The sequence below is a fragment of the Dromiciops gliroides genome, chromosome 1 (genome assembly GCF_019393635.1).
Source record: "Dromiciops gliroides isolate mDroGli1 chromosome 1, mDroGli1.pri, whole genome shotgun sequence".
NCBI lineage: Eukaryota > Metazoa > Chordata > Mammalia > Microbiotheria > Microbiotheriidae > Dromiciops > Dromiciops gliroides.
The window spans coordinates 341,721,804-341,735,602 of NC_057861.1; positions in this window are offsets into that span (position 1 = coordinate 341,721,804).

The window sequence follows — 13,799 nt, forward strand, 5'->3', positions numbered from 1 at the left end:
TAAGTTGGCATTTATCATTTTTAAAAATGAATCAATAAGTCTCTTTGCTACTTTGACTAGGGAGTATTTCCCTGTGTTTTACCAAGCCAAATAAATAAATAAATGAAATAAGTGTACCGACAGCGTAGGTTTTTGTCTATTTGTGCAAAATGCTCTGCATAATTATAATTAGCTTGACAAAAAAAAACCCACAATAAATCAAATCAAGGAACTTTGGGAATTTATTAGGAACCGACAGGAAGTTATGATGGAAACAGCTGACAAATTTGTTAGTTAGCAAAGGTAGTTTATTTTAATCCATTATACACAACTCTAATAAAACGATGCCGGTGGAATGGCAGGATTTAATGACCTTCCTAATAAAGGGCGTTGCTTTTTTAGAACCTGGAGATATTAGTTAACCAGACCAGTTTCCACCTAGGTTCAGTTATGGGCAAGACTGTAGCCCAAATTGATTTTTCTTCTTCATGGAAGCACATCCTTCCTCCACCTATTCCGACCCCAGCCCCCTATCTCCCTCTCTCCAATCACTTTTCTCAGCACTGGTGAAGAAAGAAGAAATCTGGCTACCAGACAGAGAGTTCATTAATGTACAGATCTATCAGATGGCCTGTAGGAGATGCAGTTCTTAGAAGAGTGGTGAGGGGTGAGGGTCTCACACCAACAGGTATTCTTTTTCACTAATTCGAGACCTATGTTCTTAAAGGGCTCAAATACGAAAGAAAGTAGGACTAAATGAACGGTCAACACATCCTAGTGGTTTGCAGAAAAAAGGCTCTTATGCATCTTTCCTTTATTTTCTCTCTTCCCCTCCCTCACCTCACAATTTGGCTGCTCATGGAGATATGTATGTATATTCTGAATGCACAAGGAAACAGGACCCATAAACCCCAGAGCTTTTATAATGCACATTCATATTTAAGTAGTTATATGAAATAATCGATATCAGGCGATTGCATCTGAATAGAACATTGCTATGTTTCTCATACTGACTTTTATGCGTTTGGTGCTGTGCTTTACAGCTGCAGCAGCTGGGGGTTGGGGAATGCAATATTAATTATCACATCATAAAGTCAGACTTGATTGCCCCCCCCCCCAGTCAGATTGAGCAAGTTGCAAACTGCAGTTTTGATTTCTCTCTTTTTTAAATTTGGGAAAGGACGTCCTTTCTTTCCAGCATAGGTGATGTAGGTAAGTATTTGTCTAGGCGAATGAATTGCTTTTAGTGCCTCCTGTTTAATAATTAGTGGTGCAATTCAGTTTGGGAATACAGCGGTCGTTTTGTTTACATTATAACAGGGGATTAATACTATTAAATGAATGCTACAGTTATGACCCGGGAAGAGCGCTTTAAACAAATACCGGGATCCCATGATTATACGTTGTAATTCAGTTCAGAGTAGACACTTGAGGTAAATTATTACAGATGGAAGGGAAGCGTTCCCTATTTGCCATATATAGCCCACAATTAAAAGAATTTATTACTTTTTTTTTTTTTTTTTTTGCATTTCGGGGAGGGGGAATTCATTGGCAAAATACTGAAAAAATGAAAAAAATCAGAATGGTTAACAAATACAAATAATAACATTAGATTTGTAGCATGTTTTGGGGCATCTCCCCAAAATAATAATTTAGGTGCAAAAGATAAAAAAAAGTAAGGACTAATTTTTGCCATAGGCGATTAATGGAGTATGGTATTTCCATTTCAAAAGACAAGTTCCTGCTTTGGTTTGATTTGCATGTTTTGTATGGCTTCAGAAAGGCATGATCTCTGCCATTGGCAGAAGAGGGAACCCTGATATTATAGAAACACTTCCCATTTGAATTAAGAGAATATGCTCTGGAAAATAAAGTCTATTCTGACGTCAATTAAATGTAACAGGACAATTTCACAGGCTCAATACCATTTCTCACTTTAGACCAGAATTTATCATTATATATCCCTCTTATTTCTCCCTAGTTCACTGCTTCTGGATTTGAAGATGTTTGCGGGACATTTTCCCCCCAGCAATTTTGCTCCCTCATTGAAATCTAAATTTTCCATAGTGCTGCCTGTTACTAATAAAAATCGTCTACCTTGCACTATTAAACAGTAGAATAGTACTACATGCACTTTTTATTGGTAATAACTGTAGCAAATTAAAATGCCTACACAGAGACATTAAAACTTACATACTGCATTGTTATCTGAATATATAATCACTCTTTCAGGGCACTACCCCTCGATTAAAGTAGCATTTGCTTTTGAATATTCTCCTTAACCTTAAGTTAACTCTGGCTGCAATTAATAATACATCAGATGAAAATAAGATTTAGGCTTTTAACCTCATGCCCATTAAGGCTTTGGAAGACAGGTTTCTACTTGTTTGTTTGTTTGTTTTTTTAGGGGGAGGATAAGAATGCCTTTTGTAAGTTGTTAAGTGAGACTTCACATCACTAGAGGGAGAAGTTTGAAGAGAAACAAAGTTAGGAGTCAGATGTGATCTTTCTAGTACTACAAGAATAGTGTACTAATGAGATGCAATCTGAATTTCTTACTGGCTATGTAAAGTGAAATCTGTATAGATATTTGCATATACGTATTTATCGCTCTGCGGATATAGATATTTTCTTTAAGTTAGATTTCATCAGTTCTGAGTTTGAGCCAAACAGTGTAGGAATGTTTAAAATTTTTTAAACTATGTTGTTTGAAAGAGAAAACACACACACACACACACACACACACACACACACACACACACACGGATTTTGTGGATTTCCTGCTTATTTGCTATGCATTTTTTCCATCTTCTGTTTGAAATGCATTTAAAAATTAGCGACACTATCATATTTTCAAATTACTTGTCAAAACTCTGGACAATTTTAAATAACAATGCAAACTTCTCAAATGTAAAGTAGCGATCCATCCATCTACAGCTAAGGTACTCAGAAACATTTATAAAAGTCCATTGATTGAAGAATCTCTCCTCCAGAAATGTGGGGAAAAGTGTTCTGGGTGAAGAAAGTCTAGACCGATTACTTATACTTAGAGGTTTTCTGGGTCATGTGGACGCATGAAGGGGTAACAAGGAACTATCCGAGGAACTATCCACTTCCTCCCCATCTTCTGGATAAAATTTTAGTTCAGGCTGAGTGTGGGAGGGGGCGCTGTGGCAATGACTTTTCCCCTAAGCTCTTCAACACTCGCAGCGTAATTGTTTATGTAAGTCTCTTCCCTTGGGTTCTTTTTCATATTTTAGTCATTATTTCTAATAACAATACTACCTAGCGGTCGCCCCTGACATATACATTAAAAAGAGGATTATTGGACGGAGTTAGAGTCATTCAGCTCATGGGTCGGTGCTAATTTATTTTTAATTCCATTTTAATTCAGTAAAGAAGAAAAACAATATTTTAATACAACATGACAGCACATTACATTTTTTAAAATTTTATTTGAATATCCAAGAGAATTGTTAGAGATATTAAAGGCTTCTGTGAAACATGAGTTTTCATTTTTGGTGGATGGATTCTCTGTGTGTATGTGTATTAATTTAGAAAGAAATGTAGTGATTTGGAACATATGCTTTTGAAGGCAGAATATATGCTTTTAAGTGACAAAATTGCTTTTTACATATCCTATTTTACTTTAACTTTCCCTTCTTTATATTAGTGTGTGTTAGAAAAAGACAAAGAAATAGTCAAAGAAATATTTTAGAATGCCTAAAGTGGAATATCTATAATTAGTACTATGTTTAGTACAAATTGAAAAGCAAATATATTCAATTTCCTTTCTTACCTTAGTGCGTGTGTATATGTGTGTACACATACATATGTACATACATGCATGCATGCATATATAACATTTCTGTCACTGGTATAAAATACCACATAAACATTTAAGTTATCTGCTGATGCTTAAAAATTCCCATTCAAAAATTATATATATATATATACATATATTTGTATATATAATACATTTATATATATAATAAAATCTGTTGAAAGCTAGAAATATAATTCTTTTTAAATTTACTTTGAATGATAAATGAATGTGATAAGTTGTGATTTTTAAAGTGTGATTCAGGAATTCCAGCAGCATTTCAAAACACACATTCAAGGGAAAATTTTCATTTCCTTACAAAATATCAATGTTTCTACAAGACACATGTAAAAGTATTCTTACACTTCAAAGCCATGCAGTGCTGGCTTGCAAAGATGCATCTGTGGCTGTATTTTGATGTGTGTGTAAACAAGCCCAATTTGAACTTTGGTTTTGAATTGTAGTCAGAATATTGTAAAATCAATTGACTTGGGGGGCAAGACAGCTTATGCCTTCAAAAGTCTTAAGAAATGTACATTCAAAAATTGTCCCTCTTCAAGCATTTTCATATTCTCAGTTTTAATTCTTCATTATACTGAATTCTTTTTTTCCTGCTAAATTACCTCTAAATGTTTTCTTTGAGGGAAGAAAAAAACAAACCACTTTTCAGTACTCTATATAATGATTACAGTATAGTGAAGCAGCAGGGAAAGGAGGAACTCCCGTGCCTTTTCCATTTTTCTTGAAGGTACTTCTGAGGTATAAAAAAAAAGTGTTTCTCTCCCTCCCTCCCTCCCTCCCTCTCTCTCTCTCTCTCCCTCTCCCTCTCCCTCTCCCTCTCTCTCTCTGTCTCTCTGTCTCTCTGTCTCTGTCTCTGTCTCTGTCTCTGTCTCTGTCTCTCTCTCTCTCTGTCTGTCTCTGTCTCTGTCTCTGTCTGTCTCTCTCTGTCTGTCTCTCTGTCTGTCTCTCTGTCTCTGTCTCTGTCTCTGTCTCTGTCTCTGTCTCTGTCTCTCTGTCTCTCTCTCTCTCTCGTCTTTCCCTGTCTCCCACTCTTCCTCCTTCCTTCCCTCCCCCACTCTCTCTCCCTCTCCATTTCCCCCCTCTACATTAACTACCCCACCACAATTCAATCTCAGTGGCCAAGAGACAAATTCTTCTCCCCTTCCCTTACTCCCTTCCCTGGCTCCCTTCCCCTAATAATGTCTCCTGTTTTTGCTCTCTTCCCCCACTGTGAGCGCCTCTGGAACTAGTCAGTCAATGCCATTTCCTCGCCTCTGGACTGTGTACTCAGCCAACATGTATTGGAAAGAACGTTTCATAGTTAGTATGAGATCTAATCCCTTCAGCGCCTGGTAAACTTTGAAAGTGGATGATAGACAGAGTAAAGGAAAAGTGGGCAATTTAATTGAAATGGGCAGTCCTGTTTTATTTTAAGGGATCAGAGTTAAAGGGAGACGCTTCTCAGGAGCAGGCAGAAACTGAATTGCCTTAGTTCTTCATCAAGCCTTTTTTTTTTTCCTTAAAGCAGAATCCTTGAAACACTTTAGTTACCATCACCTTTAAACACACACACACACACACACACACACACACACACACACACACACACACACACACACACACACACACCTCCCACAGGATAATCGCTTTTCCTCTGTAGCTCTACTGGGCAAGTGGAAACAGATGATTTGTTGTCAGATTTGGAGGGAAAAAGTATTTCTGCAAGACATTTTTGAAACAACTTTGCCTGTTGCCCCTCCCGTTCTCCCTTCTGCAGCTGCTAGCAACACGTTTTATTCATAGCTTTAAACACCAGAGAGCACCTGTTTTGTTGTGTATTTCAATGTGTACATGTTTGCATGCATTTATGTAAAAATGCTCTTGAGCATCAAGCTCAGTGCCTGTAGGGTTAAATGTCCCAAGAGTTTGAAAGGAAAGGTGGGCAGGTGTATTTCAAGGGACTCCAGCTCAGCAAAGGAATTACTGCAGGAAGAAATCAAGAACTGTAGTGCTTCTACATTTGCATCTTTGGGAGGTGGGGGGCAGAGGGAGGGAGGGACCAGGGGAGGGAATGAAGGAGGGAGAGACAGAGAGAGACAGTCAGAGAGACAGAGATTTTACTTTTTTATTTAAGTTTATTTTGGAATACTCATACCAAGTCTCTATGTACATGTTGAAACAAAATCATCCAGCAGTTATAAACATTATAGTTGACAATTTTTTATACACGGAAACTTAAAAAAAACTTTCACACAATTTTATGCATATGGAAATATGATATACACTAAAATTGTGTAGAGACATATAAATGTTGCCCCACAATTTTCTCAAAATAAATCTGTCCCTTCCACTTTCCTTCTTTCTCTATGTTAACTTTCCTTTCTTCCCTTCCTGTTCACTCTCTCCTCTTCTCTCAAAGAGTTATGGAAATCATGGTTTGACATTTTTATCCACAGAACTATAGAGTTTATACGAATGACAAATCAGGTCATTTTCCACCTTTATATATGGCAAACTGGGTTGTGAGCAGAGGAAATTATTTTAAATTAAGAGCCATTGAAGATTCTTATAAGTTTTCATTGTTTAAAATAGATCAGAATTCTATTGTGGTCATGACTGGGGTCAGGGAGAGAAAAGAGAGGGCACCTATAGGATGGGGTAGCATTGCATTTTAAGATTTCATGTGGCTGTTTTGTGCACAATGTTTTTGAGAGCTTGCATAATTTTGTTGATAGTCCCCGTTTATTTGTAAATTGACCACTTTTCTCTTTAACCTATGCAGATGGGGGAAAGAAAAGAGAAGGAGAAAAAGGAAAAGGGAAAGAAGCAAAATAAAGAATGAAAGAAGGATGAATGAAAGAGAGAAGGGGCAACTGGAGATCCTTTTCACTGTTTAGCTAGTAGCCAGCCTTCCAGCTGAGCCTTCCCTCCCCTCCATCTCCTCATTTTCCTCTTCTTCCATCCCTTTCTCCTCTTACTCCTCCTCATGCTCCATCTCCTTCTCCTCCATTGTCTACTAGTATAGGAATTGGTTTTGTGAATAGCCAAAATTCCATATTCTTCCGTATGTCCCCACAAGGGACATTTTGAAGTTAAGTGAACTTTTTTTACATTCTTAAAAAAGAAATTTTAAGTCCCCATTTGAAATGAAAGAAGAATGTGTTTTTGTCTTATTTGTGTACTCTAGTCTCTCAATGAAAATCCAACTGTGATCCCTGGGATCCTGGGCTTTGACTAGTGTGATCCTACTTTCTTGCAGAGACCTAGTCCCATCTTACAACATCCTGGTGGTCTACAAGCCTCACTCCTCCACTTTAGGGTCATCTGCAGGCCTCTTTCCTCTATTCCTTTCTAAGAACAGAAATCAACATGCACATTTCTGGAAAGGATGTTTTCAACTGATACGGCTCTTGATCAACAATATATGTCCCCCCCCCCCCTTGTAACTTAAGTCCCTTGAGGGTAGAAATGATTTTGCTTGCTTGTGTTTGTATCAATAGCATTTAGTACATTGTCTTGTACATAAGTGCTTAATAAACTTTTTTTATTCTTTCATTTACTCATTTAGATCATCAACCCTTATAATACAAGTCTTATTTAACTTTCTCTCCCACTCCCACACTTTATAGATTGCCTTATATCTAACAGCTAAATACATATTTATTGCTTTTCTGAAGCCATTTAAGTTTTTATACTGCAACAACAGGACTTTTCTTTTCAATACTAAGCCAGTGATTAGTATTGAAGAAGAGAAGCATGATTGAATGTAAAAATCATTGCATTTGAAATCAAGGAAGAACTGAATTTTATTATCTCTGCCACTCACTAACTGTGGACTTCAGAATGTTACTAAATGTCTTTATGGCTCAGTTTTCTCATCTGTAGATTAGCAATAATATGTATAGTGCCTACACTACAGAGTTGTAGTGGTATTATCAAATAAGATAATGTAGTTTATATAAGATGCTTTATAGCAGTCTGCAAAATCTTAAAATGCTGGATAAACAATAGCAATGATTATTACTAATGCCATGTATAATGGAGGGCTGCCCAATCCTTCCTTCGTCACAAGGGCTTGCACTGCTAAAAACTCTGGATACAAAGGTTTGTAGAACTCTAAGGTATAGAGTATAATTCACCTTAAAAATTGCATTAGAGTTTTTGATTAAACAGAAGGTGTTCTCTGTAGAGAACACCATACGCAACAGAGGAAAGCTGTGGGTCCCATTTTTCCAGTGGTTTCTATCTCTATTAATAAAAGAAAGGCAATTAAACAAGGTTGAAGGACTCTCTGATAACCTTTAGGGAACTAAGAAAATCTGCAAAAATAACTCATTTGGCTACTGGGGTCATAGAATTTATAAACACAAACTTCTGGGAAAAGAGATTCTACCAAAGACTCTCCTTGGTTACAAACATGCAGAGTCATGTGTCATCACTGTACTGGAATATGGGACATTTGCCAGACCTGGTAGTTTCTGGTAGTAAACTTAAATTACTACTTCATGCTTCATATCTTCTGGCATGGAATTCTCTGGCCACAAATGCCTGCTAATGCAGCCTTATGGGAACACTACTGTTTGACCTTGCCTTGGCCCTTCAAATGGTTAACTTCAAGTATGGAAAAGATAGGAGCTAGATGACTGAAAATTCAGTTCTGACCCAGACAAGTGTAATGCATTATAGTGACTAGATTACTGGAGGTATGGAGTATAACTTAAGCTTTCATCTTTTCAATTCAATTAAATATTTATTGAGCACCTACTATGTGCAGAGCACTGGAGTGGCCTCTGGGAGGGAGACAAAAATTAAATAATACATAGTCCCTGTGTTCATAGAGTTTACAGACTAATGGGGGCAGTATGGTATAGTAGAAAGAGCCCTGGATTTGTAGGCAAAATGCCTGGTTCCAAATTCCACCTCTCTTCCTTTCTCTCTGTGGTCTTCAAATTCCTCATTTATAAAAATGACCAGATGATTTCAAGAACCCATTAGCCTCTAAAGCTTTTGGTTCTACATTTATACAAAAGAGTAATATGTGTGTATTCAAATAACCATTATAATTAAATTAAAACCATAATTTAGGGTAAATTTTGAGAAAGATGCCAGAAAAGGGTTTTGTGAGATTGGAGATCTGTGTTTGGAGAAGAGGGACATCCATGACTAATTTGGGAGAATCAGTAAATGCTTCTTGGAGGAAGAAGCATTTGAGTTGGACCTTATAGGATTGATAAGAATTTAATAATTATAAGAAGCATGGGGGAAGAGGTACTGGAGAAGTGGTGGGTGACACAGAGTGGAGTGCTAATAAATGTTTAATAACTGGATCTCTGGATGGAATTGTATATATGGCACACTTTTAACTTTAATCTTCATTGTTAACATTTTCTCAGGTTTATTAACTGTAGACATCAATAAATCAGCAAACTAAGCTCTGATTGTAGCATTTACTGATTTTTCAGGTTAAATGCTAATGATGAAAATTTAACAATTGGCTCTTGGAAGCCAGACTAAGCTGGTTCCAGCACACTCCTGGTACACCACAGGAGTATGGGGGGGGGGAGGTGTTGTGGTAATGAAGAAAGTATAGTGCATAGTTCCATTTGGAGCATAGATTAAAATAAGGGAGTAAAAGTGGGGTAGAATAAGGTTGTGAAGGATTTTGAATGCTGGGCTCAAGAGTAGTAAAAAGAAAGAATAGAGAATAGAATAGAATTAGTGGAACTGAGTTTGAGTCCCAGGTATGACACTACCTAGGCATATGACATTGAGCAAGTCAGTTAATCTCTTTGTGTCTCAGTTTCCTCATCTGTCTATGTGAATTATTAGTGACAAAGTGGAACATAGGTTTTAGTCGGTCTGAAGTCAAAGTATAATAGGAAATAAACCAAACAAGCTATAATTCACTAAGATACTGCCCTTTAAACTATAAAAGGCAGTTGACAGATGATGAATATTAATAAAATCTATCACCTTCTAGACCAACTTGGTAGTCACATTACAGAAAAGTCTAAGTTTTAGAATAAGTCTCTTAAAGTTTAAAGTCATTGCTTTTTATATGTATTGCCAAACTTTTGAAATCTATTAGTTGTAAATGGAGATAGAGGGGCTGGGGACTTTACTTTTAGAAATAAACATTTTATTTATTGTTTTGGACTGAGCAGTGAGGGTTAAGTGACTTGCCCAGGGTCACACAGTAAGTATCAAGTGTCTGAGATCAGATTTGAACTCAGGTTCTCCTGAATCCAGGGCTGGTGCTTTATCCACTGTACCACCTAGCTGCCCCAAAATAAACATTTTTTACAATAATTTTTTAAATGTTGAAATAACTTCCTGAGAACTTAACAAAATATGAGGGAGCAGAGAAAATAGATGTGAGAACAGCTTAGTTGAGGTCAATAGACTCTCATTAGAACTTTTAGGAGGTGGGTTGTAGTTGTAGTTGTTTTTTATTTGCTCTTATTTTGTCTGAGGGTAAGTAGTAGGAGGGTGAGGGGACTATCCCAGGCTGGAAATGTAGGCTTGAGCCATTCAAGGCCAGATCCCAATACTGACTGACTCAAAAGCTGCTCAGGTTTTTCACCTTGGGTTGGTTCATTGCTATGCAGATTGGTGGTGACCCTGTGCTATTGGAGGGATAAATTTATTGATAATAGTGCAGAGACAAAATAGAATTTAACCCTAAGCCCATATCTTCCCAATTCAAGTAATAAACCTGTTTCAGCCTTCCCAGACACAGGGACTAAAGACATGGGCCACCACAACTGTCAGAAGGATTTTTCAAAGGGAAAAAGAAATAGTAAATGATTTTTAACTGTACACAGAAATAGTAACTAAATTTGATATAGTGGGTAGAGTGCTGTACTTTAAAGAAGGTTCATGTTTCAAACCTCTCTGAACCTTGTTTCCATATTTATACCATAAGGAGTATAATAACACCTTTGTTACTGGGTTATTGGGAGGAACAAATGAGACAATGTATGTAAAGTGTTTTGCAAAGCTTTAAGTATTATGTAAAAGCAGAGATTCCTATTTTCTTCTTCCCCTCTGTTCTCTTCAGATTCCTGGGATACATAGGAAGACCATAGAATTTCTTGGCCTCTACTATTGCCACAATTCAAGAATGTAAGTCTGTTAATGAACAGAGCCAGGAACAGAGCTAGCTAAGTGCTAGGGATATAAAAGGAGGCAAATGATAGTTCCTTCCCTCAAGGAAATAACAATCTAATGGGGGAGATTAGAGACAAATATGTACAAAAAGCTATACACAGGATAAATAAAAATGAATTAAAAGAGGGAAGTCACTGGAATTAAGAGAGGTTGAGAAAGGTTTCTTATAGAATATGGGAATCTAGCTGGGACTTGAAGCAAGCCAAGTAATTCAATAGGCAGAGATGGAAGAGGAAAAATATTTCAGGTATAGAAGATAACCAAAAAATGTCCAGAGCCGAAAGATGAAATGTCTTGTTCCTGGAACAACAAGGAGTCCATAGTCATTGTGTTGAAGAATAGGAGAAGGGGAGTACAACATAAGAAGACTAGAAAGAATTGGGGCAGGGGGAGGTTATGAAGGGCTTTGTACATTAAACAGAAGATTTTGTAGTTTCATCCTGGAGGCAACAGGGAGTACAGTGAATCACTGGGGACAGGGTATATATCTGATATAGTTAGACCCATGCTTTTAGGGGAAAACTTTGTTTGCAGATCAGAGAAAGAGAAGTTTGGGTAGAAACTAAAGCAAGTGCTAAGACAGCAAGTGTTTAGTTATGAGAACCTAGTCAATCTTTTTTCTATAAAATCATTCTTAGCTCTGGTTTCAAACAGCTTTTAGATATGTGATTTCGTTTCATTTCATTTCTTTTATTTTTTTCAGGGCAATGAGGGCTAAATGACTTGGCTGAGGTCATACAGCTAATAAGTGTCTAGTGTCTGAGGCCAAATTTGAACTCAGTCCCTCCTGAATCCAGGGCCAGTGCTTTATCCACTATGCCACCCAGCTGCCCTGATTTAATTTCTTAAGATCAAAACCTGAAAGACAGGAAGAAAAAAAATAGTAGCAGCAAGATATCAATAAGTCATCAACTTAACCTTTGTTGTAATATGCAAGACTTTCCACTGCTGATACTATAAAGGCATTATTTAGGGAAAATAGCTAACTTTTTTGTTTTATTATTGCATTCATTTATTTAAATATTTGCCTATTTATTTCCATTTCACATGCATTTCTTTTTAGTAATCACCATTTCCATATGTCAAAAACTGGCATCTAGTATGTGTTTTTTATCCATAGGTCAAGCTAGCTAATTTTAGAGACATTTATCAGAATGATATAGTGGGTATAACAATAGTCAGGAAGAACTAGCTTTATATACTACCTTGGAAGATTTAGTAGTTGTGTAATTCTGGATAATTAGCAACAGTATCTGTTTCCTTATATGTAAAATATATCTTATTTTGAGATCAAATGATATTTTTATACATAATAAATATAATATATGATATTTATACATGCATATATATATATAAGACCATTATATTATTAATACCACTAGAACATTGGGGGTTTGAGTGGGGCCATAGCAATTCATGAAGATGAGGACGAAAGGGAAGAAGGGATAGAATTTGTAGCTCAAAACTTTTTAAAAAGCAAATATTAAAATTATTTTATATGTAATTTGAGGGAAATAAAATATTGTTTAAAAAATTAAAGTTTGAGTATCAAAGGGAAATTCTAGGGAAATTGGTTAATTCTTCTGGTCCTGAAATTCACGGAGTTGTCACCAAGTTAATGGTAGTACCTTTGGTATGGTAGTATAGATCAAATAATAGGCCACTTAATTATCCTTTTGTATAAAAGTAGAATTTTTAATTAAATTACTGAATATATTATCTAATCACTCACTAGCTAGTAATATTTACATAATAGATTTAAGATTGTCTATTTTTTTTTGGTCACCAAACTCAACTGTTATCAAGTGCTGCTTAATTAAGTTCTGCTGTTCCCTTTCAAGACAAAAACTGGGCACACATTTATTCCTTGGGTTAGAAGTCTTCAAGTTTTATATATGTGTATATGCATGTGTACACATATCTAGTCATATATAGACATATATGTGTGAATATATGTGTGTATATGTATGTATATATGATATATGTTCTCTCTCTCTCTCCACACACACACACATATGACCACTATATTATTATCTTCACTGGAAAGTTGTGTGTGTGTGTGTGGGAGGGGGGGTTAAGTGGAGATGCAGCAACTCATGAAGACTATGTACCAAGGTATAGGAATAATGGTCTTCTGGGCTATATTAGCACCTACAAACTTATACTCTTGGTAACCTCAAAGGCATAGGTTGTTTATATTTATACATCAGTCATCAAAAACCTTTAATTAGATATCTATAGCTTAGCAGAACATAGATTATTAGAAACCTCTGTGATACTTCATTTTTTTTTCTAGGTGAGTCTTGTTTTAATTATCTTTCTTTGACACAGAGAAAAAATTAGAATCACAGCATTTTTTAGCTGGAAGGGACTTTAGAGACCCTTCCTCACTAGATTATAAATTTTATGAGACAGGGAACATGTGTGGGCTAAATACAGTTTTCTATCACTAACCCCTCCCCTCTCTATCTCCAGTGATTGACACTTGAAAGAAGCCAAAAGGTTTCACAACACACACACACAAACATATATGTATATGCATATGTATATATATGGTTATGTACTTAGGTTCATTCATATATGTACCCACATATATAAATGAGCATGTTTATATGTGTGTTCTGTAACAATTGGAGTGACACCACCTGCTGGAGAGTTACTATAGGAAAGCTCCGCCATGAGGAGAAGGCATCTGAGGGCAAGCCATGCGGCCTTTCCTTGGCATCAGGAAGTGACGTTTGCTCATGGGTACTGTCAATCAAGGCTACCAGCCATTTAGCTTGGAGATGTGTGTGCATGTGGATGGGATGTTCCTGGTTTCACAGGA